The 27,741-nt window shown below is 39.6% G+C and overlaps 1 protein-coding gene across 20 annotated transcripts in view; it reads left to right on the top strand.

The window, feature by feature from the left end:
• The window catches only part of ZNF536 (zinc finger protein 536), a 333,314-nt gene that overhangs the window by 110,496 nt on the left and 195,077 nt on the right, over positions 1 to 27,741 (top strand). Inside the window, exon 6 of one of the 20 annotated variants that reach the window (XR_011154330.1) lies at positions 18,192 to 18,687. The exons of the other annotated variants lie outside the window; for them this stretch is intronic. The gene's annotated coding sequence lies outside the window, so the exon portion shown is untranslated. Of the gene's footprint in view, positions 1 to 18,191; positions 18,688 to 27,741 lie in introns of those variants that run through there. 20 annotated transcript variants of the gene reach the window in all.

The following is a 27,741-nucleotide window of genomic DNA, read 5'->3' on the forward strand; positions in this document are numbered from 1 at the left end:
AGTGAAATCACTGTGCTTTTTTAATTCCTTCATATGAGATTTTGCTACTCTTTACTTTTCTCTACTGCTCAATGGTCCAGCTAGATAGCATGGCTTTTGAAATAGGCAATGCCTTCTCTAATTAGGCACCATTGCAGTTACTGATGGATTCAGACAATTTTGTGTTCAAAGTTAATGAATGTTGGCTTTGATCAGCCTTTGACTGTGATTGGTAGCAGTAGTTTTATCCATGCTTTATGCAAGTCACCCAAACCTCTTGGTTATATAGCACTGAGCTGACAGCCTTACAGGGAAAAGGAAAACAAACCACTAAGTGAGCCATTGTCAGAATGTACCATGAGCAGGAAACCCGGTCTGCCTGACTCCTGAAAGACATGTATGGAATGGATAGCAAATCCCAGTTGTTTTATTTGAATCTTAACTGTGGTCAAAGGTGGTACTGCTAAAGCTGTATATTCAGTGGGGTTCAGTCCAGGGGATCTTCCTCCTGCAAAACCCACTTGGCTTCCCAGCCTGACTCTACTACCCCATCACTGTGAGTGACGTTCTGGGGAAAAAAAAAGGTGTCAAGCTCAAGTAATCAGACTGCCTTTAATGATCTGTGCAGCTGTCTCTGTCTCCTCTCTGCACAGCTTCTAGATTAGATGCAGGGTACGTGTGTCTGTCCCACATCTCTCCATGCTGCTCGCTCTCTCAATGCTTCAGAGCTCACAGGGAGGAAACTGAACCTGTGACCATTCTATTGGTGCTTCCCCCACAGGGTTTTTGATGAATTTGCATTAGGTGATTATCCCCTCATGCATGTCTTGGAAAGGCAGGTAACTCCACATTGTCAGTTTTCCATCTGTAGCATGTGGATAATGATACTTTCTGCCTCACATGGGTGTTGTGAGCACTAATTAGTTAATGTCTTTTCAGCACTTTTATCATACAAATACTAAGCAGTTATTGCTATAATTATTATTTCTTATTATTTTGTTGTTCTTCAAACAAGGGATTTTGAGCACTCATCTATGTCTGAGTGTTTGAAAGTATAACTTCATATACATTAAGTGACAATTCACAAATTCACCCCAGCTGAAGTAGCATTTTATTTAAAAGTATTCCTCTGAAGCAACAAGGTCATGCCACCAAACACCAAAATACAGTGTCTGTAATATAATAAGGCATAATGTGGTCTACATTAGTTGAATAATAGTGCATGCTTTGGGTGTGCTGTGAGCACTGGAAAGAACTCAGTTGGCTACAGGGAACGTGGCTTTGGACATCAGTGGCTGAACCACAGCCATGTCAGTTCAGCAATGCGATAGTTCTTGAGCTTGTGCCAAAATCACTGGACTTCTGCAGAATTTTAGGTTCTTTCAACCCCCAAATTTAAGTAAAACTCTAGAAGAAAAAAAAAAACCACAAACCACAAAGCAAAAAACAACCAAACCCCAAAAAGCTTAAGGAAAACCTATCAAAGAAAAGATGAAACCATCACATTCCCCGTGCTTCAGTATGGAAAGCGCATGTTTACCAAGAGTCATGCAGGAGGTGGATCCCCGTCAGAATGCTGCTTCCTCAGCTACAGAATCCATCCCCAAGATTGCCTTGGCCCTGGGATTTTATAAGACCAAGAGATTGCCTTATTCTCTATATGACATAATTTTAAGTCTGTGAATCCTGCTTTTTGCACAAATAACTGAAACACAAATGTTGTTGGTTTTGGTTTTTTTTTTCTCTCAGAGAAGGGGAATTCTGATGTGTGAAAGCTTCTTCTTGCAGATTAAGGGCCCAGTTTCTGTAGCAGGCTTCCTTTTTCTGGACTACTGTGGAACCTTTTCCATATGGTCGGAGGACAATATAGAAGGCTAATGGCATAAAGGATTCAATTTCGCAGGTGGAAAGCACAGGCATAGGAATGAAATTCTTATTGTGTACAGCCAGTTGGAATTGGATGCAGAACAAAGCAGATCTCTGGCAAGCATCTGAAGAACTGATTGATGATGGAACACTGTGAGGGGAAGGAGTAGAGGCTGGCAGGTAGGGATGGGTGGGTTGGGAACCACGGGAAGCTGCAAATCATCACCTCTGGTCCACAAAGACCAGGAAAAAGGAATGCAGCTCCAGTCTTTAGCTATCATTTTCTTGGAGCTTCTTAAGGACCCATGAAGGCATGGCTGTAATTGGATTAGAGTTTGTGTGGGGGCACAAAACCTCTGTGCAGACGTCCTTGACTTGCTGTCTGCTTCCCACGTGGAGCAGCTAGGAATTGGGCTGGTGAGGAGAGGCCCTCGTGCTAGGCTATAGCTGGAGAGGGTGCTTTACAGAGGGGGGCTCCCTGTGCCACATCACAGCAGGCTTCCTGCTCCATGGCCACATGTGCAACTGAAGTTGTCAGCTCATCCCAGAGCAAACTCTCAGCTCTGGGATGACACAGAGCAGGGGGAATGGAGAGCTTGGGCTTGAACAAGGTGTGCAGGTCTTTCAGTGGTGTTTTGGCCAGAGGGCAGGGTTGAATGGGATGGGCTGGATGGCGCTGCCAGGTTAGTCCTCTCAGCAGAAGCCAACTTCTGCCCTGCTCAGTTGGATGGATCACATCAGGATTTCTTTTGTTTCCTGCCTTTCCCATGGGACTTTCTGTGGGGAAGGTATGATCATCTCCATACAACAAGCTGTCAGCCTTCTGACAGCTATATAGTGCCTGGGCTGGTTTGTCTGCAAGTGAGCATTTTCAAGCTAAGTCTGTTTCTAACTGAGGATGGTCTGGGAGTGACTGTGAAAACAAGAGCACCCTCTTTAGAGGGTTATTTTGAAAATGGCTGTGTTTGTAGAGGTAAGATGCTGCATATGATGTAGATAAATAATGTAGGAGAGTCTTGCAGCTCCTATGTAATCTACTATGGTTTTCTTACAGTGTTGGGGTCACTGTTAAAAAATCTTAGTCTTTGGTAAATTTGGCTCTAAAAGCAATTTAAAATCTGCAATTAGGATGGGAATACTTTTAAGTAAATGCCTGATTAAATGCAGCGAGAATATATATTTTCCAAAACTGACAACTGAGGGTTTTTTGTGGTTGCCTGTGCTTACATATTCACTGCTGTATTTTATGGCTTGCACCTGAAGTTACTTATGTGTTATGCCCAGCAGCTATATACATATCCATTTATGTGACCTTGTAATCAGTTTATTAGTGTTTTAGTACCTTGTTGCTGTTATTTGTATCAGCCTAAGCCACAAGACATTAATTTCAGTAAGGTTTCATAAAGTAAAATTGAAAGAAGTAGTTCACTGAAAGTTATGAAGCAATGGGAACAGTTAAGTCATGACAGAATTTCTTCCTAAGTTCAAGAAAATCGCAATGTAAACTGTAGTGTTTTGTCAGCTTTGTTGTTTTGGGTTTTTTTACATCTTATTTTTGTTAAGTGTTAATTTTACAGTTATTTTTAATAATGTGTTTTCAGAAAGACAAAGTTTATAGAGATGCAACATGTTAGTAAACCAACAGATATCTCTGCAGGGAAACAATTGCTACATTTTAGAGGAAACAAGTCCTTTTTCTGGTCCCAAAATCTGAAAATCTTGTCTCTCTTGTTTTGTTTTGTTTTTTTTTTTTTTTTTTCTCACAACCGTATTGGCTGGTCTGATAAAACCTATTACATCTCTGTATAACACTTCTCATTCTTAGAATAGACCATCACAGTTCCAACAACACACCTATTACATACTGTAAACAATTTTATTTAATTGATGTCAGAATTAAATACTATTTTCTTAAATAAATGCATGAGTGGATTATCTGGAGAGAAGTTTTCAGTACCTGTGACTGTATCACATTAAACTCATTAAGAGGCAACTGTCAGTACTACATTTTGTGACTGTGACTAGGTGTTACTTTGTAAATAAGAAGTCAATCTTCCAATGCATTCCCAACTGATAGGCTTAAGATACTGTGTGTCTGTTCCATAAATAACAGATCATCCTATTGGAAAGCAAAACAAAACTCCATTAATTGAGCATGCACTGGTATCTTTTTATAATATGTTTTTACAGTTTTAGGAAGGGACAAATCCCATGGTGTCATCCATGAACATAGCTGAAGTAACAGTGGCCCACTTTTAGCTTGAGCAAGAAGCACTGTAATAGACTGGGTCGCTGTTATAGAAAGTTTATTGTTATTGGTATATAAACTAGCTGGGGGCTTAAACACAGAGCAGCTGGGTAATTTAGCTAGCTCCTGGATCCAGTTAAAAAAATCGATGTTCTGTCCACAGCAGGGGAATGGTCATAGCTGAGAAACTACTCTGTGTTAGATTGTACCACACCTGTGGCGTGTGCACCATTGTGAGCTGTGTAGGCTGCAGAAAACATTAAATCCCCTCATTACTGCCTTACATAAGACAGACACTTCAAGCAGTTGCACGTTTATCTGAGATTACCAGTTAAACTCATTAAAAAGCAACTATGGCTTGTTCACTCAATTGGATGTTTTCAGGATTTTGGTGTGCATTGTGATTAACAACAGTATGTCTTTGATTAGGAAGATGACATTTTTGGAGGAGACTTACCCTTTCTGGTGTTTCTGTTCACTGGGTAAATCTGAGGTGACAGGTATGTTGTTAGCTCTCTCACCTTTTGTTGGGAAAGCTAAACTTGCGAAACTGGAACTCAAGTATTTTTTTTTCCTTTTAATTTGAGAAAGAAATGCACCATTAACACTTCGGGTTCTAGCCAAGCTCATGCTCTGACAGCACTTACAGTCAACTGATGGAATAAATTGTTCGGAAAACTCTTTATCATTAATGTTTCCTATTTCTTTATACCAAGTAAATGAGGGGAAGAAATTTTTGAGTTGTAATCAGGTAGCAGTACACTGGACCTCCTACCACCAATGTCCTGGGGTTTTTTGGCTGTTTTTTCTTTTTTCCCCTCCTTGTTTCACTTTTTCAAATTTTCCCACTTGTTGCTACTGACTAAATAAAACCTTACTAGTTTCTTTAAACCCATAAGTAAACTCAGCCTGCTGTGTGGTTTCACAGCAGTTGAGGGGGCCAAGTTGTTTGATTTCTCTTTTGAGAAACATAAATACTTTTGGGATCAGAGAGCTTCTGTGGACAGGAATCCTTCTTTTCCTTTGTATTAGGAAGTCGTCGTCTTCTTAGCTATCCTGGATCTGAACCTGTACAACATCAGCCAAGACATTCAAGCACTACTGTAATACAAATAAGAATATTAATGGCATTTAACATTGCTTTTTTCATAAATCAATCAAAGAAGTCAAAGCAGCAGGCATAACTAATATTACTTACAGTTAGATATGGCTACATCTCTCTCATAAAAAGTGTTTTTCTGCAATATTTAACCATTGTTGGCAACAATCATCAATATTAATCCTTAACAGCAACATGATAACCAAGCCAGCAGATAAAATGGCTGTTAAAAAAGTAGGGGAAAAAAAAAGGAATAATAGGATTGTGGAATTTTAATATTCTCCAGCTATTTATTAAAAAGTGCTTATTTTGTACGTGTTTATTTCTAATAATCAACTGTAACATTACTTTGCAAAAAACTGTAATTGCTTCTTAATTTCAAATCCCAGTTCCTTTGTGCTGTATACAAAGGTAGGATATTTCTGTACTTATTGTTCACAGCACTCTGTGTAAAAAATCACGTTCATTTCAAGAAGCTGTTATGGTATTGATTCTGGTAAAGACTTCCATTAACTGACCAATCTAAATCTCATAAGTGATGTCAGGATAGTTATGCATTTGCTTGGTTCAAGTATTCAGCCATTATGTTAGAATGCAGGCAGTGTCTGAATATGGCTGTTAAATTATTTCTAAATACCGAACCAGAACAGCTTAACAGTTCTGCAGTTTGAGACTGACACAAAAATGACAATCTGCCACCTCTTTGTTTTTTAAATATTAACGTTGTATTGGGATAGTATTTTTGGAGTAAAAACCTGTGGCACGAGAGGATAAGTGACATAAACAAAGGCAGCTGGGCTGCATGAAATAATGGAACAATAAGGCCCTTACAGCCGTTCTCATCACTCCAGTATGTTAATTAGCATTCTGTTGTGGCCGCAACACTGAAAACATGTAATCTGTATTGGTGTACTGTACAGCTGTGAACACACATTCTTTTTTGTTAGTCCCTAGAGTTAGCCTTGCCATTGGCATATGTGTGTGGGCCAAAAGTCAAACCAGCACCACTAAAACACCACGCTATAGAAGCAAGAGAGATTTGCTTTTATTTATTTCCATCATAACCTGTGATGTAATCTGGTTACACAGCTTCTGTCTGTCTGCTGATTCTTTTGCCCCCTTGCATGTGTATATGTTGTGTGTGAATCTGTGTGTGAGCATGTCTGCATGTCTGTGCAAAGACTGAGTGTATATATGGCCAAACGAATCATCTCAAATAAGTGATTTGGGAAGATAAAATCTGCTATAAATAAATAAAAGCTTTTGCCTCAGTAGAATAGTTTAAAAAGTCCACCATGAAGAACATTGCAGCTATATTTTATTTTTCATGGGTAAAGCTAGTTCGATATTTTTATTCATAATTTTATTAAAGAAAAATAGTCCAGAAATCATCGATGCTTCAGTGAATTCAGCTGCACAGAGATGGAACACATGCGTTTCTTTTAATTTTGGTACAAATATGTAAAAAAAAAATTATTGAAAGCAAACAAGAAGGAAGATGATTAGGGGAAAAAAAGTTTTCCACTTACGCTTCTTTTTAAAATAAGTAGTACTAAAGTCAAGACATCAGCTCAACATGTACATGTTAAACTTACTTGGCAAAGGACTAGAGAAGACCACCTGATTTGATGAGATGAAAGTCCTCCCTCAGTTGTGGGGATTGGTTTTCTTTGTAGTGTTCCTGTAATTAAAAAATTCTGACCTCTTTTAACACACAGGTATTTAACTTGCAAAGAAGTCTACTTTTTGGATTATAAATAGGGTTTAAAATTAACAAATAAGATTTCTAATATTTCCTTTTCTATGTACATTTTCACAGTGAATACTCACTTGTCAAACCTGTTTGCTAGTTTCCGTTTATTACTTTGTTGTGATGATCTCTGTACTCACATGGAAAAAAAGAGGTAGGAAAAGTTTTTCTTAGAAAATAACTTTCGGTGCTCTTGGGTGAATGCATCCTTTTTCCATACTCAGATGATAAGAGTGAAGGCTTAGCTCATATTTCTGCACTAATCTACTTCAAACCTGATCTTGAAAAATTACCCTCATTGCACAAAGAAAATACAGCATTTAAGTCACCATGCTGATCGAATTTGGTTCTGCTTTTTGACTGTGGAGGGAACAAATTGTTTGGTGATTCTGTGATGTGAACCAGCATCCACTAGGGAACTGAGTAAGTTTTTTTGGTTTTTGTTTAACCACTCTCTTTCTTTCCCAACTAGATTGTAACTCTTTTAATGAGATAGATACATTATTGTAGTATCATATGTATGATAAGTATTGAAAGGTTTTAAAAAATTAAGCTTAATACTTTATATTGCTTTGGATAGTATGATTTTAAACTAGAGATTCTAAATATTAGATTTCATGCTTGCATTACTGTTTTTATGGAAAAAAAATCAGGAATGCTGCTTTAAAAATTAAATTTCTACAGAAATAAAATACAGGCTGTCAAAAAGAGAATAAGAAGAACAACAAAAATGTTAGTAGCTGTGTCTGAATTTGTCTTTATAGTGCAAAAAGTATATAATTAATAGAAGAATTTTAGCTCCAGATGTGGCTATACTATAATAGAGCCTTATAAATGCTACAGAAAGAAAAATTGCTTGGAACGAATGAGAACCAAATCAAGAGCACACCTGGGTTTGACAAAGATTGCATTTACTGACTGCTGTGCTATCACATTACAGAGAAAGACCAAGTCTTTGGGAGCAGCTGTAGAGAAAGGCCTGGCAAATCTGCATGCAAATAGCAGCACATTGTTAACTTAATCAGATGCCGAGGAAAAGATGTGCCAGACCATGAGGATGATCTATAAACAAGTACAGAGTCCAGAGAGATTGTGAGGGCTAGGCAGATTAAAAAGGTATGCCACAAGGGTTCTGTCCTTGGGTCAGATTCTCGTCTTTTATGTTGCCTGAAGGTCACTGCCACTCGGGCTAACTTATCACACTGTTTGTTACAGCCCATTGTAGTAAATTTGTCAAATAGTACCCGGGTTGTTCTTTGCATGGATATAAATAATTGCATATTATTTTGGGAGTTTGGTAGCTCTTTGTTCCTTGGTGGTAGAGATACGGGTATTATTTTCTGAAGGAACAGTGTGTGATTTCATAACTCTCATTAAATAATATTACTGTATAAATGTCCCAGTGTAGTGAGATAAGAAATAGCGTGGTACACCATATAAAGAGACAAATCTTCCATTAAAACAAAATCTTTCTTATAAACTGAAGTGCCCTGACAAAAATAGTCTTAAAGACACCTGCTCTTCATATCATTTATTAATATTAACAGGAATATATATTTAAAATCTTCTCTTTGTCTAATATCATAAAAAATAAAGAAGTAATACTATTTAATCACCCACAGCTTAATAGTGCCTTAGTTGTTTACTGCCATTGCACTAATTGCTCCGTACTAATGTGTTTTTGTGTGATTTCCAGTAGTGCTAAAAGAACTGAGATCCATAACCAATTAAATATAGTGTTTTTATGTTAAAAATATATCTGCTGTAGACTAGCAAATGAACAGTGGTATTCTTTTAAAAACAAGAGAGAGTTGGCAGTTGCAAAGCTGCAGAGCACTAGGTATTTTTCATTGCATCTTTTCCACAGTGACAGTGGAGTAATCTTTATGAATAAGCAAACTGCAGAAAGCTGAGCATTTTATATTATATTATATTATGGGCCAGAATCTCCTCTCACACAGTTATAAATCAGGCATAACTTTATTAAAGACAGAGGATTTACACCCACCCAAAAGAGGTGGACTCAGGCCTTTTGTTTCTGCAAATGGCATTTCTTCTTTTTTCAGAAATGTAACTTTTGAAATCTGAAGCACAGATTCCTATCGCACAAGCTCCCCAGCAGAAATATTTTGGCTGTTCCTGCCACATGGCAAACCCCACACAGGGCCAGCTGTGCCGGGCAGGCAACCCAAGGCCAAGGAAGAGATTTGGGTCCCTGGCTGTATCACAGGGAGAAAGGATGCTCAGAGACTTGTAGGAGAGGAAGCAACACCGTTTATAGACTGCAGTGTCCCCTGCCAGAGGGTTAATTGGGTAACATTGTTGTTGGCTCCAGAAGGAGCTCGCTGCCTGAGACAGGGCACCGCAGCGGAGACTGCGAGGGTGAGCGAGGTGAGGGGAAATTGGACATAATAGCATTAATAATAATAATTAAAGACTAAGAGTAACAAAAGAACGCATAACTAATACACCAGTCTTGCTTTTTATTACAAAATTAATATTCATATGAATGCTATCAGAGTTATTCAGTATTAAACTGGTAAGACAAAAGCCACACTGTAATATATTATACAGTATATTACAAGATGTTTGTTTCTGTGGATTTTGACCAGCTGAAAACAAACGAACAGCACTACCAAATAGTCGGTTTCCAGGTCTTCAGCACAGGGTCCTCAGTCAGCCTAGGATCCCCAAACCCAAAGAACCAGGAATACTCTTCACTTTATATAGGGCGAGGTAATGAGATCAATTAGATCCTCATCCATTGAGCAGTAGACAGCTGTTGGTGCATAATAATCATCATTAGAGATGGGTGAATGTGGGATACTTGATTTGCCAGACTACCCGCAGGTATTCTAAAAATGCCAGGCTTAACTCTTGAGTATTTTGAGTACTTGAGGCCAGCATTTTCTCTGAAGTCTCTCCTGGGACTATTGATCATAAAAGAAGAAAAAGGTACATCTGAGAGCAAGGAGAGCTAGAAGGCTGCCAGGCTGTTTCTCAGGGTCGGAGAAAGTTGAGCGGATAAACCCTGCCAGCTGCTCTGCACACACCATCCTCTTCAGGGCCACATGGAGCCTGGGAGCAACTCACCCAAGTGTTAGCTGCCATCCTGATTTCAGCCTCAGCAGCCAGCTCCTTGTTCTGCCTCCATGAGATTTTCATGGTAAGAATTGCACCCTTTTTAGGCTTGGGTGCATTCTCTCTCTGTCCAGCCCAGAGTTCAAAAGTCACCCAAGAGCAAGGATCCCCCCCATGCTGGCTGTGTGTCTGTGCAGCCTGTTTGCGTTTTAATGAAGTTAATCTGGTTCTGATGCTGCATTTTGGAGGATGGGAATGCAGCCTTACCAGTATTGCAGTCGGAGCCTTTAAACCCCAACAGGCTTTATAAGCACCACTAGCATGTCCAGCATATTGTCACTGTGTTGTGAACTCCACTGGTTGTGGTTATAAATTTCAGACTTTTCTTTGAATCCTCAAACACTACAAGCATTTATTTATATTTATATGTTAAAAATACTATAAAATCCTCCTAACTGGTTCTCTTATTCATATACATCATTGCAGCTCCATATATTCTGCAATTTTAACCCCTATAATAATTCTTATAATTGAGTCCTTTTTTGAGGTAGTGGGGGCTGACTTTCCAGGGAATATGGTATACATTGCTACTGCTTAGTTTTGGTTTGGCAGTGTAAAATAAAGAGTCCGTATAGACATGAGCAAGAGACTTGGCTCTAATTTGGAAAATAATACCTTAGGTGTCCTGCAAGTTGGTGTGAGGATTGATTTGCTAATGTTTGTACAACACTGAATATATAAGTGCTCTATAAGTATTTAGTCATATTAAGTCCCTATGCATCAGTTATTTTTCCTCAATATCTGTACAGACTGTGGGTTTTACTCTTATGGACTTGTAAAGCGTACAAAGGAAGAAAAGCAAAAAGATATTATGGTTCTGGCAACTGGCAAAATAAAGCAACTGGCAAAATGTGCTTTATTCCTCCTGCACACAGATAATATTTGGGTAGACGGTCACACAGTACCATTGTGCAAATATTTATCTGTTTGTGAAGAGAATCTCAGCTTTTATTGCCCAATGCTGCAAACCATTATTCTCGTAAACACCATTGGATTTCTCATATGCATAAAGACTGTTTTTAAGACTAGGGGTTTGTGGAGAAAGAATCTAACATATCTTTTTAGATTAAATTCATTGTACTGGTTTTATGGCCTAGCATGTTTTTGGTAGATCAACTAGCTGATTGCGCTTGAAGATTCATCTGCAATAGTGGTCTAGTGTGTGCAAGAACAAATTAAGCTTCTGCACTTAAAACACACTGAATACCCGAGGCAGAGGCTGGATGGCAGGTAATAGGAATCTCTTCGTTCTCTTTGATGGGTGCACTGTCATCATCAGTTTGGTTATAGCAGCTGCTCCTTTCTTGCCATTTGGTTTTATTTCCTGTTCTCAAATAATCTCTCTCATTCAGAGGAAGGCAAAGACAGCCACCTTCTTGAAAGCTGTTAAAACGGGGTAAATGAAAGTGATCAAGGAAGACTTCAAGCCAGACATTCTCTCTGTCTGGCATGGCTGAACTGGGGGGCAGATGCTACCAGAGAGATTTCACCATATTTTTCATTAGAGATATATGTATGAGTAATGAAGTATTGTGAGATGGAATATCAGTATCATCTGGGGAAGAGCTAGCAATGCCAGTGTGTTTTGAATTGAGGAATATCAATGCATTCAATGAATGCATTGAATCAGAAGATGTCTTAACTCTGTGGTTCTGGGTTATCCAGGCTGTTCTCAGCTTTGGTGGCGGAAGGCAATGTGAAAGCCCCAGCACTCCTGGGATTGCCTAAGAGGGGCTTTGTGCATGGTGTGAGCAGGGTACTGCCAAACACTGAACTCAGCTCTGGACAAGTGTGTGCACAGCTTTCTACTTTTGGTTTTTAGCTCATGCCTAGTTCTTAAAAGTAATCATATTGTGTTTGTGGAAATGCAAAGAGGAAAATGTACATGGAGAACCAGCAGGGGAATGTGATGTGAATGTGAATCCTTATGTTTTCTTGACTTCTCTCCAGTGCTGTTGTCTTCCAAATGGAATTTACTTTCCTTCAACTTTTTTGATTCCTCCTACTCACTGGGTACATAGCTGTAAGCCCAACTAAATGTATCTGATGTGTGGACCCAAGATAATTTAGCAGTTATGCCCTGTAAGAAAATTGCATAGGAAGAACATTGATGCGCTGTCAGTTCGCAAACTGCCATGTTTCTCCTCCCCTCCTGTACTGAAGGTTTTAGCATCATGTTTTGGTCACAACAGTCAGCAATTAGCATGAACCAAGCAACATGATGGTTATAACTGGTTACAGGTTACAATTACAAAGCTTACTGTGAGGAAAATTAATTGCCAATATTTTTTAAGGTTTTTGCCAATGACAGGAATTGAAAGGGCAAAAGTTCTTTTATGTCCTTCTCCTATCCCTCCAGCTCTCCCCAGATAATTCCAGTTACTCATCTCTCCAACTCAGAAGCATTTTAAATTAAGCTAAAGGGGGAGGTGATCATCAACAAGTAATTACAATTATAATCGGAAGCAAAACTTAAAATGCAGTCTCCCAAGGTGATGCAGTTATTCCTGGGTGTCAAAGCAAATCTCCTTCTTCTCCATGCCCACTGTGTCCACACATGGAAGGCAGCTGGAGCCTGACCCTAAGTACAGTGGGGTATTGTGGTAGTCTGCTGGTATCAGAAATGTAGCAGGATGGAAGCTGTTGGAATCTCCCAGTGTCTAGGCCAATTAACACCACGCGTGTCGTGATCTTATCAGTTGTGATGGAAACTGGCATTTTTGTGGTCCATACTATCTGTTTTTCTGGCAAAAAGGACCCATCTTGTGGCTGTGGGGTTTCTCTCAGATAGTGTTCCAGTTTTTGAATATATCCTATTCTAAGGTAGAGCTGCATTTTATGAAACATGAGATTGAAAAGCACGGTTCATGTTAAGTCGGAACTTCATATAATCTCGAAAAAGCGTCTAGAATTTTGTCTCTAGTTCGTGTGCCTGTACAAAGTTTGCATGGATGTGTAGTATTCCACTGCACAGACTCTCCAGCAAAAGTGGCTGATACCTTTTTTAGCTCTACTGACCAAATAAATCCAGTGTTGAGATGGATGATGTTTATAATCTTGATGGTCTGCAGCCTTCCCTTATTCTTTTGCAAGTAGCCTCTGTCAAGCACAGCTGCATCATACACCTGTTTTATTCTTTTCATAGCATGAGTAATGACTGTGGGGATGCAGCAGGAGAGAGCAGATACAGTGCACTGTGTTTCTGCTACCAAAAGTATCTTTGAACATTATCATGTTGCTTCCTTTGCTGACCTGGAGTTGAAAGAAGCTACATAATTATCCCTCATCTTGTAAATGTTTTGTTCTACCTGTGGGTACTCATTTGAGGATCTTCACTGCTCTCAAAGTTTCACCAAGGTTGCCTCAAGTAACGTCTCTTAAAGATTCTGCTGGAACAACTTTTTCATCTAAGCTTTCTTCTACACGTGAAATAGATTTCTTTGCAGCACTCTGGTCAAAAGAAAGATACTATCTAACCATGACCATTTCTACACCAAACTCTCTGAGTTCAAATTCTGTGTGCTCAGCATTCCCTGTAGACTAAAGCAATGTCCATTTTCTTTTCCATAGCTGTGACATAGAATGAGTTCCCATCCATTATCTTCACAAAAAGTGATGGCTCATTTTTCAAAGTACTGATTGGCAAAAATGTTGTGGATGACTGTTTTTGATGATGATTATTTTTGTAGATGGGTTATTTGCTGTGCTCTTCAAGTGCTCCCCAAGCTTTGACTCCTGATGTTGTCCAGGCAATTGAGCTGCTATACCATAGCCTGTTTAACTAGTCTCATGGGAGACAGCTTGCCTGCTCACTCACCTAAATTGGTGTCAGTGTAGTGTGTGGAGTGGAAAGACTCCCTTCAGTTAAGGCAGTATGTTCCAGATCAGGGATTTTACTTTTTGTTTGTTCGTTTGTTTGTTTTACATGGTTTCTTTATTTAGAAGCTGTTGTTGCTGGGTGACTGCTGGCATACTGCTGGGTAACTTTAGAAGGACATAGCCTGGCTGAATAGATCATGTCACAACTTTAAATGTAAGAGGTAGAACTGCACCCGGTGCCTGTTGTTGGCTCTTGTTCTGTCGAGGCCAGAAAAGTGCTAACTGATTTGATAAGCAGTTAAAGCATCCTCCAAAACGGGAGCATGAAATGGATGGATCTGTACTCTGTGAGAGCTCTGTAATGGCAGAAGTGTGCATGATCAGATATTCCTGACCTCTACCAATGGGCTGTTGGCCTGTCTGCTACTCCGAGTTTTCGCTGTCATCAGCTGCGCTGCCAGAGTCTGCTCTGGCCAGCTCTTCTAAGCCATGGCCAGCTTGCTGGGAGCAGGGACTGCTGGGCTCCTCACTGCAGATTTCAAGCAGAATGGCAACTGGCTCAAAACTCTTGCTTTGGCACCCTTCAGCTATCCAGGTTCTGTTCTTTATCCCTCTTTTCCCAGTTTTTCTCTTGCCTTGCCAGAGAAATGTGGCACTAGCAGAATCTTCCATTCTGGGCAATTATCTGAGGTACTCTTTGCCAGAAGACCCAGAAATAGGGTTTTTCCTCAAATTAGTTCCAGAAAAGAATCAGAGGAAAGGGAGACAAGAAGATAGATTTGTCAGCTTTGGTGCTGGCACTCTTAGGGCCGTGTTTGCTGGCTCATTTTGTTCACCTTGTGAAATTTCAGGGTGATCCAACGAAGAATTAGTTTCTCTTGGGACTGCAATCCCTATTGTATCAACCCAAATGGCTTGCTTCTCTCTGGAGAAGCCAAAAAATGCTAGCCGTAGCTGCTTGCAACAGGTTTGTCCAAAAGCAAACTGGACATGAAGATGGATTTTGGGCATACCTTTTTTTTTTTTCCTGAAAGTTGTTTCAGTGAACAAAGGAAATTGAGAGCTTTTTGCTGTTGGAATAGTTCCCTGTTTAACTGGGTGAAAAATCCGATTTGGTCTGAGATCTCCTCACAGCCCCCTCAGAGTGACCTCCCAGAACTGAGGATTTTCTTGCCTGTAAAATTTGAAGAGCTTGAAACAGGAGTTGTGAATTTTTGCAGGGTTTCTTTGGAAGACCGGAATTTCTAGTTAAGCATATTTTTAGCATGCTAAATGCATGGTCAACAACAAAAAGAGAAGAATTTACATCCTTAGTATCTTCAGACTGTCTTGAAGAAAGCTGTGGATTGTCTATTTTTTCCCTTCTCAGTTTTGGTAGAACCCCCTGAGCACTTACTGTCCCTGGCTCAAGCTGTGAATAAGCACTGCAGGTTGTCCCAGAAGGCTGTGGAGCTCTCAGCTCCCCGATTTGACCCTGCAGGAGCTACCTCAATTCTCCTCTGCTGAGAGTGAGCACAATCCTATAAAACGTTCTGCAGAAGAATGGGGGGCCGGGGGAGTGGGGTGGGGTGGGGTGTCCCTTTAAAAGCTCTGGGTTAGGGACAGCACAATTAGACTTTACTGTCTTTAGTTCCTGCTATACCTCTGAAGCACTTGAATGGAATGGATGCTTCAAATTAAGTATGACCTGGTTGTCCAATCCCAATTACCTAAAGAATCCCTCAATTTGCTTAACAATTCCCTCACAGCTATTATGGCTCTGACTGATTGTCCCCAGGACTCTCTTAGGCTTACAGCTAATGTAATTGATTCTTCAGTAGTAGCCTGAAGGGCCATTTGGCTTCAACCATGGTCGGGAGATTTTTTATTTTTTTTTTTTTTAACCTAAGAGAATGGTTATTTTTTTATAGTCATTCTGGTTTTGGAGGATGAGGGTGGAGGGAATCATCTGGTCACAGCTTGGAACAACAGTCTGTGCCAGATGGGGATGTATTTTCCTTGGGCTCTCAGTTAAATTGGCTTTGGATGGAAGGTCTATGTAGACTTCAACCCAAAATTTGGATGGGTGTTTCTGAAAAAAACCTGTAGTGAATGCTTAATTCTGACATTTTCTGCTCTTTCTTCCTCTTAGAATTGTAAGAATATTTGGGCTTTTTTTTCTGTAACTGAAGGAATATCAGTCATGACAGATGAATCTTTTCAGTTGTGACAAAGCTATCAATCCTCAAATGGTCTCATTCCTAAGTTCTGTATACAAGGTATACAGAAAGTTTGTTCTGTAAACAAACTTGTGGAAGAGGTCTTTGACACTGTAAAGTGGATTGTCTTTTCATGAAGGACTAGATCACAGAATTCTGTAGGCTGTGTTAGCAAATCTGCATTAGTAGGGGTACTCGTTGAATCTCATAGTGTTGTGTTGGGCTCTTATATTCTGAGCTGTGTTGTGGCCCTGTTAGGATAATACTATTTTTCACTTGGAAAAAATGGATAGCTGCAAGGACAAAATTCTATCAAAACAATTTCCACAACCCTCATCCCCTTTTTTCACCAAATCTCACAAACTCATAGCTTGAACACCCAGCAGAAGTAATAGGAGATCGGTTTAAAACAGATAAAAAGAAATAATTCCTGACACAGTGAGTAGTGAACTTTTGGAACTTGCTGCCAAGGGAATTAGTAGAGGCAGACAGCATCAGCAAGCTCAGAAAGGGATTAGACAGATTCATGGAAAACAGTTCAATAAACAGATAGTAATAAACGGGTCAATAAACATCTAAAAAAATTGCCATAGCTTTGAGTCATGAAGGGCACTAATTTTCTACATACCTAGAACCTTAGAATTAAGGTTCTTAAACTTGTTGAGAATGAAAAAGAGATGCTTGGATTGCTATTCAGTTAGGTATGGGAACGAGGGAGGAAGAGAAAGGGAACTGATGTCTGTCTGAACGCATCAGTGAGCTGCTTTTCTACCTGAAATCCATAAGGAAGGGAGTGACTCTTTTAATGGGGGTCCTTAAAGGAATGGTTCACTAAGAATGTTACTGACTTTGAATCTCTACAGCTCTGGCAGTCTGTGAGAATGCTAGATTCTCAAAAATGTCCTCAAAGTTCAGAACTGTACCTAAAATGTATCTTTTACCAAGACAGACTAGGCCCTTTCCAGGCAATGGAAGACCCTACTGCAGTATTAGTGCTCACACATGGGAGACTCACTCTATATTCCACCTCCCTGCCCCCCCCCAAAAAAAAGCTAGGCAGAGTATATGTTGTCTATATTGCTTTAATGCATTATAAAAAGATGTCAACATTAATTACTAGAATGATGTACTTGCCAACAAAATAATGCACAAAATACACAATATTTCCCAACTCGCTTCCATGTGCAGCCCATTAATTAATGTCTTTACAAAATAAACCTTGTAAGTAACGATTTAGTCTTGATTCCTGAAAAATATGATTTTGAAAACAGTGCTTATGGCAAAGCAGTGGAGATGCCAGCTGCCCTTTGGTAAAATACACGGTATAGTTTGGATTATGGAACACTATTTTTCCTGTACAAGGTAAGGCAATAATGGCTAAAAGTTAGGCTATCTATACAGAGAAGGCACTGGGATCTTGAGAGGATTTCATTCTTTGAAGATGGGTGTCTAATTCAGATAGATGAGGTACTGGAGCATCTACAAATGGGTGAAATAGATTGTGTCTTAAACAAAGACTATCATAAAAACAGAAAGTGCAAGTCATAGCATGTGCCAGATCATATTGTAGTCTGGCAGAGAAATGGCTCCAGCCAGTACTAGCAGTATTTGTTTACAAATTACATTTCCCTCATCTGTTGTTCTCTACCTGCAGAGTGACTTTGCATTTGCTTGAGATTTCAAGATTATTGAACAAACTTCTCTGTTTCCTGATTGAAAATTCACTTTGATTCCCTCTTCAGCTACTGAAACTTGTTACAATTAATGCTTTATAACATACCAATGACCATTGATGCTCTGCCTTATAGAAATTTGAAACGAGATATAGAAAAACCCTGCAAACTTTCTGGTTAGTGACATCCCTCACAAGCAGTGCTGATATTTGGCAGACTTAATTTAAGAAAGTATCTCAGCCTGTGCTTATGTTTAGGAAAGTTCATGAATTTTATGGAAAGCTGTGGAGTAGAAATCAGTGAATATACAGTGAAGACAGAGCAGCAACATTAGTGTGGCCATTGTGTGCATTCTGCTTGGTTATTCCAAAAAGTTTTCATTGCAAATATTTATTAAACTATATTCCCTCCTGTACAGGAGATCTTCCAAATGAACTGATACCTCTTGATCTATGAAAAAGTCTCTTACATACCCCAAAGGTATATTGTCCTCAGGAGGGAAAATGTTATTATTCAGGATATATAGCAGCTGTCAACTGATTGCCATGGAAGATCATATAAGTAAAAGGCCTGATGATAATGTTGGAAGGAGATGATAAATAGGAATTCTTATGGGAACTTTTTGAGGAAAAGCCTGTACTTATTTTCGATTGTGATCATTGTAGTAGCTTCATGAAATAAATAATTAACAAAAAGGAAAAAATGCAGAAATTTTGTTTATAAACATTTTTGCCAATTAAAATGAGCCAGAGAAGAGTTTCCCCTATATGTGTAGATTCATGCTTTGCTTAGGGCACTGTCTGTGCACAGAAAAAGATTCTGTGAGTGTGACCCCTCCTGTGTGCACAGAGCACTGTACCTGGCTCTCTTACCAACAACACAGACACATCAGTCTGCACCCAATATTTCCTTGCTGCACATAGCAAATGAAAGATAGAGCAAAGAGTTTTCTATACTGGTTTTAGTCTCTGAAAAAAAAAAAAAAAAAAAAAAAAAGATGAAAATAATTGCCATTAGGAATAATTCCAGTGCATTTTTGTTGAGTTACTGTTTTTTTTTTTTTTCTGTATCACTTCATCCTCTTATCAACGCTGTTCTGTTGTGCTGATGTATCCCAAAGTGCTTTGGGTTGATGGTGGCGGTGCCACCAGTGGAAGAGCATTCCACTGTCAGTGAAATAATGCATGAAGAACTGGAAGCTCCTGGGGATATCTTTTCCATTTGAATTTTTATGTTTATTTTCATTCATGAAACCTGATATAGCCAGTCAGTAATGTGTAAGGTAGGACTCCCTGTTCTCCCTGTATTCCAACTTCATGCTCCATTGCAACCCAGTAGTACTACAGAGATGTTTTTGAGCAGGAAAAAGAAGGGTGAAACCCTTACCAATCTGTTAGAGAAACTCTAGAACAGTGTGTTGCTGTAGTTAAATGGTGTGTGGCTTATAATGAAATTACACGTGGGTGAATTTTTTTCTTTAAAATGTTTTGTGAGTAATACGTTACAGGCCAATGTTGTTTGATTTTAATTCAGATTGTTTTCATTTATTGAAAGTAACTTTTCAGGGAAAAAAGGCTTAATGTAGACGCCCACCTTGATTTTTTGTGTTCTGTGTTAATGACTGCAGGATGCGCATAAATTAAACATTTTCTTGTATATGTGGTCATCATTTGCAACAATAAGCTTCAGATGTCTGTGGATTGAAGTTTCACCCTGAGATCCATACATGGATATAAATCTTTGTTACTGATTCAGTGTGATTTTGGACCAAAATTCATGAGGTTTATTGCAAAGACTGTCACCAAGTATATTTTTAAAATTTGTATCTCCTACTGTTTTAAGTCTTGGTATCTCTGCATATCATGGGCCTTAGATGCTTTGTGATTTTTATTATGTGCTTTTGACAGCCCATATCCTGTTGCACATTTGGTGAGACATCCACAGCAAATAGACCCTCGGGAAAAGTCTGGTAACTTCCCCATGAAAAATTTAACATAGGTGTTTTAATGAAACAAATTGCAATTTGAAATACCTAATTTTCTTAACCCTGGCAAAAGACTAGAGGATGTAGCAGTAAGTACTGATCCCACACCCAGGTCCCCACTGTCAGCTGCTGAAGCTGTCCCTGTAGTGGTTCCTGCCTCCCAGCACACAAGGAGCAGTGTGTTAGTTTAGCCCTAATGAAACCAGTGAAACACGTCTTTCACTGAAAGCTGTGCTAAGTTTACATCACATTTGCCAAGAGCATGTACACTAAAAATTACTGTGAATCAGTTAACTTATGCTAACGTGTTACTCTGTGGTAAGTTGTTGTAAACCAATTTTCTGATCTTCTGAATCCGTGAAAGCGATGCTGAATTTAACTTGACTTTGGATGGTTATATTTGAGCTGAGGGAGTTCAGCCTCTTGCTGTTTGTTATTAGCTATAGGAGCCAGGATGAGATCAGAGTTCCATTGTGATAGCACTAGTGCAGCCAGAGGCTTGGGGTGTTATTTCAGTAACTTTATCAGTCCGATTTAACAAATTGATCTAAAATTAAATACAAACAAACAAACAAAACCACTCCAAACCAAATAAAAAAACCCCAAGCAAATGAGTAAAAAACCTCAACAAAAGGTTGAGACTGACTACAGTGCTGGTAGGGAAATTATGTTGAGATGAAGAGGTTTTTAGAGAAGAAAGAGGGAGTGAACACAATCAGTCTTACAGGACAAAGTGTCCAATGGACAAAGCTGGTCCAGTTCTCTCCATCACTGCATTTTGTATCAAGAGAAGTTGCCTGTTGCAGAGGGATTTCATGACACCACCTCATTCCCACTTAGTTCAGGTATTTGAAAACAATCCCATGGAAATGCATTTTCCCCATTTCTCTCCCTCTCTGTAACTGTTATATTTGTTACAAGTTCTGCAAGAAAGTAATTTGTTCTTCTTTGACACTTGTGAGAATTTTTTAAAAATGTTGAAGGAAAACTGGTACTGTAAAAGGAAGCAGAAAAGCTTAGGTACTTTGGGACATATGTGACTTTTTTTCCTTTGCTTTTTTCATACTTGGTTAAGATATGTACTTGTTTAAGAAACAATGTTGTATAATAAACACGTTAGTAATGTTGGAAGTAAAACATGTTTTCTTAATACATTGGTGGAGTTATTCAAGATCAGTTGACTCTTCTGTAAATATGCCCTTAAGGTCAGGAGGACCTTTGGTTCCACTGCTGTACAAATGCTATTTACGTAAGTTCAAATTGTCCAGGTCCAGTTTTCAAACACAACCAACTTTTGGCAGCATTTCAGAATTTATAGTTGCATTTCTACTGATATATATTGCATATAGTACTGATATTTGGGCTTTATATTTCTTACACTTCTGTTTCTATTTAGTAGCTCTTTTCATATTTTCTGAAAGATACAATTGGGCATGATCAAATCTTCCTTCTGTATTTTATGGGATAGTAGAAAGAGTAACTTGCTTTCAGCCTCTTGATCAGAAGACAGGAGAGGCTGACTTCATCAACACAGGGCATTTAGAAATGGATTACTTAAAACATCTTTTTAATATAAACCCTCCTGTGTCTGTAACAAACTGCACAAAAGTGTTCTTCATGCAAGAAAGTTTGGCTCTCAAGTGGAGCCCACTTTTGCTCTTTTTGATTTAGTACTGGAGGAAAAAACTCTAAAATTATTTTTAAAGTTACAGGAAGACTTATTCCTGAAGAGTAGCAGGAGAAGCTTTTCTCCCAGTTGGACAGTGTGCTCCTCAGTCAGTGGTGTTTCAGCCTGGAATGAGGAGGATTCTCCCCCTTGACCAGGAGAACGAGGGCAAAAGATCTGCAGAGCATCCTGTGGTGTCCCATGCTGTTTCTGCCTCAGCAAAGGCATTGGTCAACATCCCCACAGTGGTGATTCACTTTGTGAGTTACTCATTTTGTAAAGCTTCAACTGCTTTATAAATTAAGGCAGACATTATCATTTTTGAGAAATCTAGCCACAACAGCCTAGCAGATTCCAGAGAATAATAGCAGTGACCAACTGTGCAGATCAGAGGGGCTGTGAGTGTGCATTCGTGAGGACTTTGGCTCTCCTTTGAGAATTTCAGACAGAAGCTTCTATTAAAGTGCAAAGTATTGTTATTATCTTTGTCCTTTATACATATTTAAATAGTACATGATAATCATCTCTGTGAACTCTTAACTATTCATAAAGGTGGCTGTCAGTTAGAGGCCTGAACCAGTACTCCAGATCCAAATACTTAAAATGATAGATCATGTTGTAACCTTCTGAGAATTATTCATAACCTTTGTGTAGGAGGAGTTTCCTTTTAGGAGACAGGCTTTGCAGCTGATTAGTTACTGGGGAATTTAATTGTTCTGTTGGGGTAATGATATCCAAGAAAGGTGGAGAAATTTTGCCAAATTAAAGTAATTTTTGGAGATTTACCTGAAGGAAGAGCAAGAAGCAGGGGATGATGAAGGTATAGGGTTCAACCATCTTTCATCCTTCCTGGTGTAGCATTTTCCTATCCATGGCACAGGGAGTCCCTAGAAGTAGCTCCAGGTTCCAGCTTCAGCTACCTGTGTGCCCCCCACTGCCCCCAAAGAAAGGTTAAAGAGTTACATGAAATTAAAGTTGTGTAGGGACAGGTTTGCTCTGAACTATGACATTTTGAGAACTTCATATATGTATTTTGCAACTCAGTACTCAGAGCAACAACCTAATTAGCACAGAAATTTAGCTTGGAGTCTTCAGGTGGAGTGTAATTGAATGTACATTTGAAACCATGAATTTTCCAGTCCCTATGGACTTCCCAAATACCTTCCTCTTCAGCTGTTGGATGTTCTTTAGCCACTTCTCTTTGACTTTAACCAGAATTTACTGGATCTAAAAAAACCAAAACCAAACACACCTTTCTGACTATAAATTTAATCAGAAGCATCATACACTGACAATCCATGCAAGAAGAGTCTACCTTGGCCCACTGCTGGTCAACTGTGAGCTCAAAGCCACGTGCTCCTCATGGCCCAGCATCAGAAGAGGCCATCCCAAACCCCAACAGCCCCAGGAGAAAGGACCAGGGCAGCACCTTTCCTTGTACAGAAGCATCATGCAGGACTGTGGGGTCTTTGCACATCTTCCCAAGGGTTTTCCAAAGAGAGAGCTTTGCCTGTTTCACACACGGCCACATCCCCTCTGGAGCTCATCAGGTTGTGCTTCTGTGCTGTGATGGGCTTGTGTCCTTCCTGGAGAATTTCACTCATCCTGATTGAGGCAGGTACTGTAGTCTTTCCTCTAGTTTATTTTACCCTCTTGGTATGCAGAGTATTCTTTGTTAATCTTCCTTATTTATTTGAATGTTAATTGGTCCTTGTTAATTTGGTTTTCTGTGCTGAAAGCCAGGGTCAACAATGGGTCCTTCCACGTTAGCTCTTAGTGTGATTACAAGGTAGTGCAATGCATCTTGGAAAAAAGTAGAAAGAAGCCTTCCCCCTGTTTTTAATGTAACCTTTGTGTTAGGTAGGGGTTTGGAGGTTGAAAGAAAGAGAGAAAATGTATGTTCAGCGCAGACTGAAGGGGTCTTATTGATTGAAAGGGACTGTTAAATTAAAAGACAGCTGTTTTGAAAGCAAAATATCACTTGACCCCGAAGAGACAGGCAATTGCAGCCTTGGGGTTAGGTATAACAACAGCGCTGGTTTTGCTGTGGGAATGCAAACAGCAGGCCTGGAAAACAGATTTAGGTTTTTTCTGTCGCTTCGTTGTTTGTACACACAACTTTCAAACTGCTGTTTTTCTTGCTCTAAGAGCAGTCTCTTCTGAGAACACCCTTCTTTTGGGCTGGAATGGCCATTTTATGAGATAAAAGTAAGAATTTTTGTCTAAAACAGACTCTGTTCCATGGGGCAAAACAAACAGAGCTATCATAACACTTTAAATAGTAATCAAATATGTTTTTCTGTTTGCATTCAAAAAGGTGGAGAGGTAACTTGACAAGATGAAAGAAAGAACCAGATTTGTGTACCCCCCCTTTCCCCAGTAACAGGTATAGAGTTTTAGAGAAGACTTCAAGGCAAAAAGAAAAAAGCATAGAATATACTGTTATGGTGTTATTTTTGTCTTTCATTTTTATGACAACTTATTTGTACTTAAAGGAATCTTTCCAAAGAGTTAAGAAGCATCATTAAATAAAGACTGTGAAATGTGCAATATGGCTTATTTATTTAAATGTTAATTGGTCCAACGAACACTTCTAATTAGCTCTATATTTGCTTAGCAAAAAGTTTTACAAATTCCAATTGTGAAAAGCAGCTATTTTGAGCTGGTAAGCATGTTGCAGAATCAGCTATGATTTTTCTATAGTTCTCAGCCCTTGAAGGCACAATTTAATTTTTCATGTATGCATACTAGCAACGGTAAACACTTGCGAGTGTAAAGAACCTTCTTTAATTAGCTGCACAACAATTAAAGGATTCACAAACTAAATTGAACCCTGTCTCTGTGCTTACTAGCTGAATTCTACCACCTGTCACAACAGCACTTTGTTCAATCTGTTATGCAAAATCATTATAGCAATATAGCTGAGGAAAAAAAAAGAGAAAACAGCAATTATTTCTTACTTTTCTCTTGAATGGGTTATTTTGGGTTATACTGATGTCAGGTTCATTGAAGCTAACCTTTTGAAATCTGTAACAGCATAATACTTATATGGCAGGCTTAGAATAGCTAGAAGAATATTTTGTTTTACCCTTTTAAGAGCAAGTGAGGCACATCCTGAAAGTACTGTACTCTCTCTGATCATTTGGAGGAAAAAGAACTCACCAAAACTGTGCTAACTCCTGCAGCAGCCTGTTACTGCTCTTTGTCAGACAAAAAAATGACCAATATCTAATAATACAAAATACTCTTTTGTTATTAAAACTTGTAAGCCAATATGAAAACTAATTTTAAAACCCACTGGTTTCCTAAAGTGGAAAGAGCTGCACTTTTAGCTTACCTGTCCTGGCTTCTGACATTTGTGATTATTCTTCAGATCCTGAAAATAAAGTAGCACATAAATATAATCTATAAAAGTACTGGACTTTTGTGCTGACTTTATTTCTCCTTCAAGCAGAAGTGGTTAAAAATGAAGAAGTTTGCATCTCTACAGAGAAGAATGTCTCGTTTTGATTGCATCCTTTTTCTGAAGGGAGCCCACAGGACCAGGTGCACAAGCACATTGGGAGTCCTGATTTGCATCCCCGTGGACAGGAGTCAGGCTCTGACAGCTCCTGGAGACCTGGCTTGGGGTGTACAAAGCTCCAGGCACCATTTCACCCCCTCTGCTTCCTGGCAGGGCAGATGCCCGGTTACCCCCTGTTCGCTCATCTTCCTGCTGATTTTGTGTTGAGTAGAATTGGAGGACACAGGAGGAAGGTGGAAATTTGTGAAAGGCCAGCTGGGAGAGGAGGTGGGCATGGGGCAAGAAGGGTGAGGGCCCACAGCAGTGCCTTGGGTCACCTGCCCTGCTGCTCCTTGCTCCAGCTCTGCAGGGACAATGATCTGCCCCTCAGTGCTCAGACCCCTGGGCTGCTGGTGCTGCTGAACATTCCCAGTGAAACCAGCAGCATGTTTTCACTGTGTAAGGACTGTGAGGCTGCCTTTAGTGAGGAAGACCTGTTTAGGTTCCTCTTTATTCCACGGTGACAGCTGACAGGAATGTGCACCTCGCTGCCAGCTCTCCTGCAGGAGAGGCACAGGTACGTCCTGTGGGCGCTCAACAGAGCTGAGGAGCTGAAAGCGAAGCTGCCTGCTGACAGCTTCCTGAAATCATATCAATAACATATTGTTAGCTCTTGTGATTGAAGCTAAAAGAGTCTGCTGTTGGATAAAGGATACGTGATATGGGCATTTCATATGCTAGGGATATAAATGAATAACTCTGCTCATTCACAGTACCTACATTTTTTACAGTATAATTTTTATACCATTGTCATTTTACAATATTTTTGGAAAACCCAGAAGGAGAACAAAGAAGTTGTTTAATAACTCTGTGAGGTTTTTTTTTTCTAAAACAGTCACTAGGAAAATAAAATTCAACAACAAAAAACTGAGAAAAGAGTTAATTTTTTGTTACTTAATATATATATATATATATATAAAGAAAGGAAAACTACAAGGAAGCCAGATACTTTGATTAAACATGACTTAAGTTCTTAGATAATTTTGCACTGAAGTATGAGAAGCCACAATTTGCTCTATACATCTACTTCTTGCTTTCTCACCTCAAATAAGAATAGTTAGTCTATTCTGAAGTATAAAACTAAGGAGATGAAAATCCTTTTAAGTAGAAAGAGTTATAATGATCTCTATATTCATAAGTGTAGGTGCAAGGGGCTGGAATTCAGAAAAAATGAGTTTCTGCTTGGGCAACAGAAGCAATACCATTGCCCAAGCAGTGATTTTGTGTGGGAGCTCCTGAATGCTGTCAGCTCTGGGGCATTTGGGATTCAGTCCTGTAGGAAGATGATCTCTTGGATGGTCCTGTTGCAAAGAGTGGGAGCTTACTCACTGCTTCCCATAGCCAGGTCCTTAAAACTGAACAGCCAAATTTTCCCCCCTCCTTTTGTCTGGCTCTGTATTTTGCTGGTGTTACCTGGATTCACACAGGTTTGCAGCAGTGTAAATTAACACTGAATGAAGGTTTACACAAGCTGGAGAAAGTGAACACAAACTGCTCATTTGCACAGACTTTTCAAGAGGCTTGAAATAGTTTCACTGACAGTTTATGGCATTTATTTGTGTGTTGTATTGAAACCTTGCAGTAAAGCACTCCCTGTTAGTCCCTGGTCCTTCTGATAACAGCTGTAGCTGATCTCAGCCTGCCGTGGGACGGAAGGCTCCTGGGATCCTGTCCGTCACTCAGAGGAGTTTGGTCAGAGCCATTCGTTGCCAGAGCTGGCTGCTAAGGATATATTACAGTTAGCAGAGTCCATCTCCCACCTGACTTTGCAACCGTAATTGAACTTGCCAGGGTCTGTCATCCTGTGATTGCATTTATCAGACTTTCTTTGTCAGCTTTGCTACCACTCACCTATCACCATGAGAGTCTGTCTTTTCAGCCAAGGGCCTGGAATGTTGCAATTAACGTCAAAATTATTTAAAGGATTTTTATCCTTCAGATAGCTTTGAAATGTTATTGTATTTTTATAGTATTCATTCTCCCCTCTATTTATCTATCTGCTATGTATCTGCCAGGTTTTCAGTGTCCTTTCTATTAGTGATCAGAGCTATTGTGCTGAGATAAAACGGGTGCCCAAAGAGCAGCTGGCACCCAGCTTGTTGGATCCTGAAGGCTGTGCTGCCATTGCACTTAAATGTGCGTTCTGTTCCACCACAGTCAGCACTCACATCTCTGCTTCCTTCCAGAGATGCACAAGATGATTCCCTTTCCTGTACCTGATCCCTCAGGGCAAAGGGAGGAAATTCTCTGTTCCCTTCATGGGCTGCACCTCACTGCAGCCAGGAGTACTGCAAGGATGGGGCCCTTTTTTCTGGTCACTTGTGTGACATCTTTATTATTGTTTCCTTGGCTTAACTGCAAAACTGTTTCAACTGTTTCGTAAGATCATTCAGAGGAAGAGGCAGGGTTATTGTGAGCCAGAGTAATCTCACTGCAACAGGTCGAGAGGATTTTCAAAGCAGCTGGGAAAATACAGGGAAATACCCCAAGTCATTTACTTTCAGTACAGATGTTCCTGTTCGGGGTTGTCTTCCTCCCTCTGAAAGAGCAGTGTGATGTATTTCTTTTTGCTTCTCTAAAATGACATATGAAAAAGAGCTTGTTTTCTGGCGATTTCCTGACCCCAGAGTGGGCATCTGAGCAGTGCAGTGACTGCTAACCACACCCTGGTAAGCCTGAGCCACTTATCTCAGTGGGAGAGCAGCTTAGGAGGTACAAGTTGGCCTTAAGAGTTCCCAGCTCTGCTCTCGTGCTCA

The sequence above is a fragment of the Aphelocoma coerulescens genome, chromosome 11, assembly GCF_041296385.1.
Source record: "Aphelocoma coerulescens isolate FSJ_1873_10779 chromosome 11, UR_Acoe_1.0, whole genome shotgun sequence".
NCBI classification, from domain to species: Eukaryota; Metazoa; Chordata; class Aves; order Passeriformes; family Corvidae; genus Aphelocoma; species Aphelocoma coerulescens.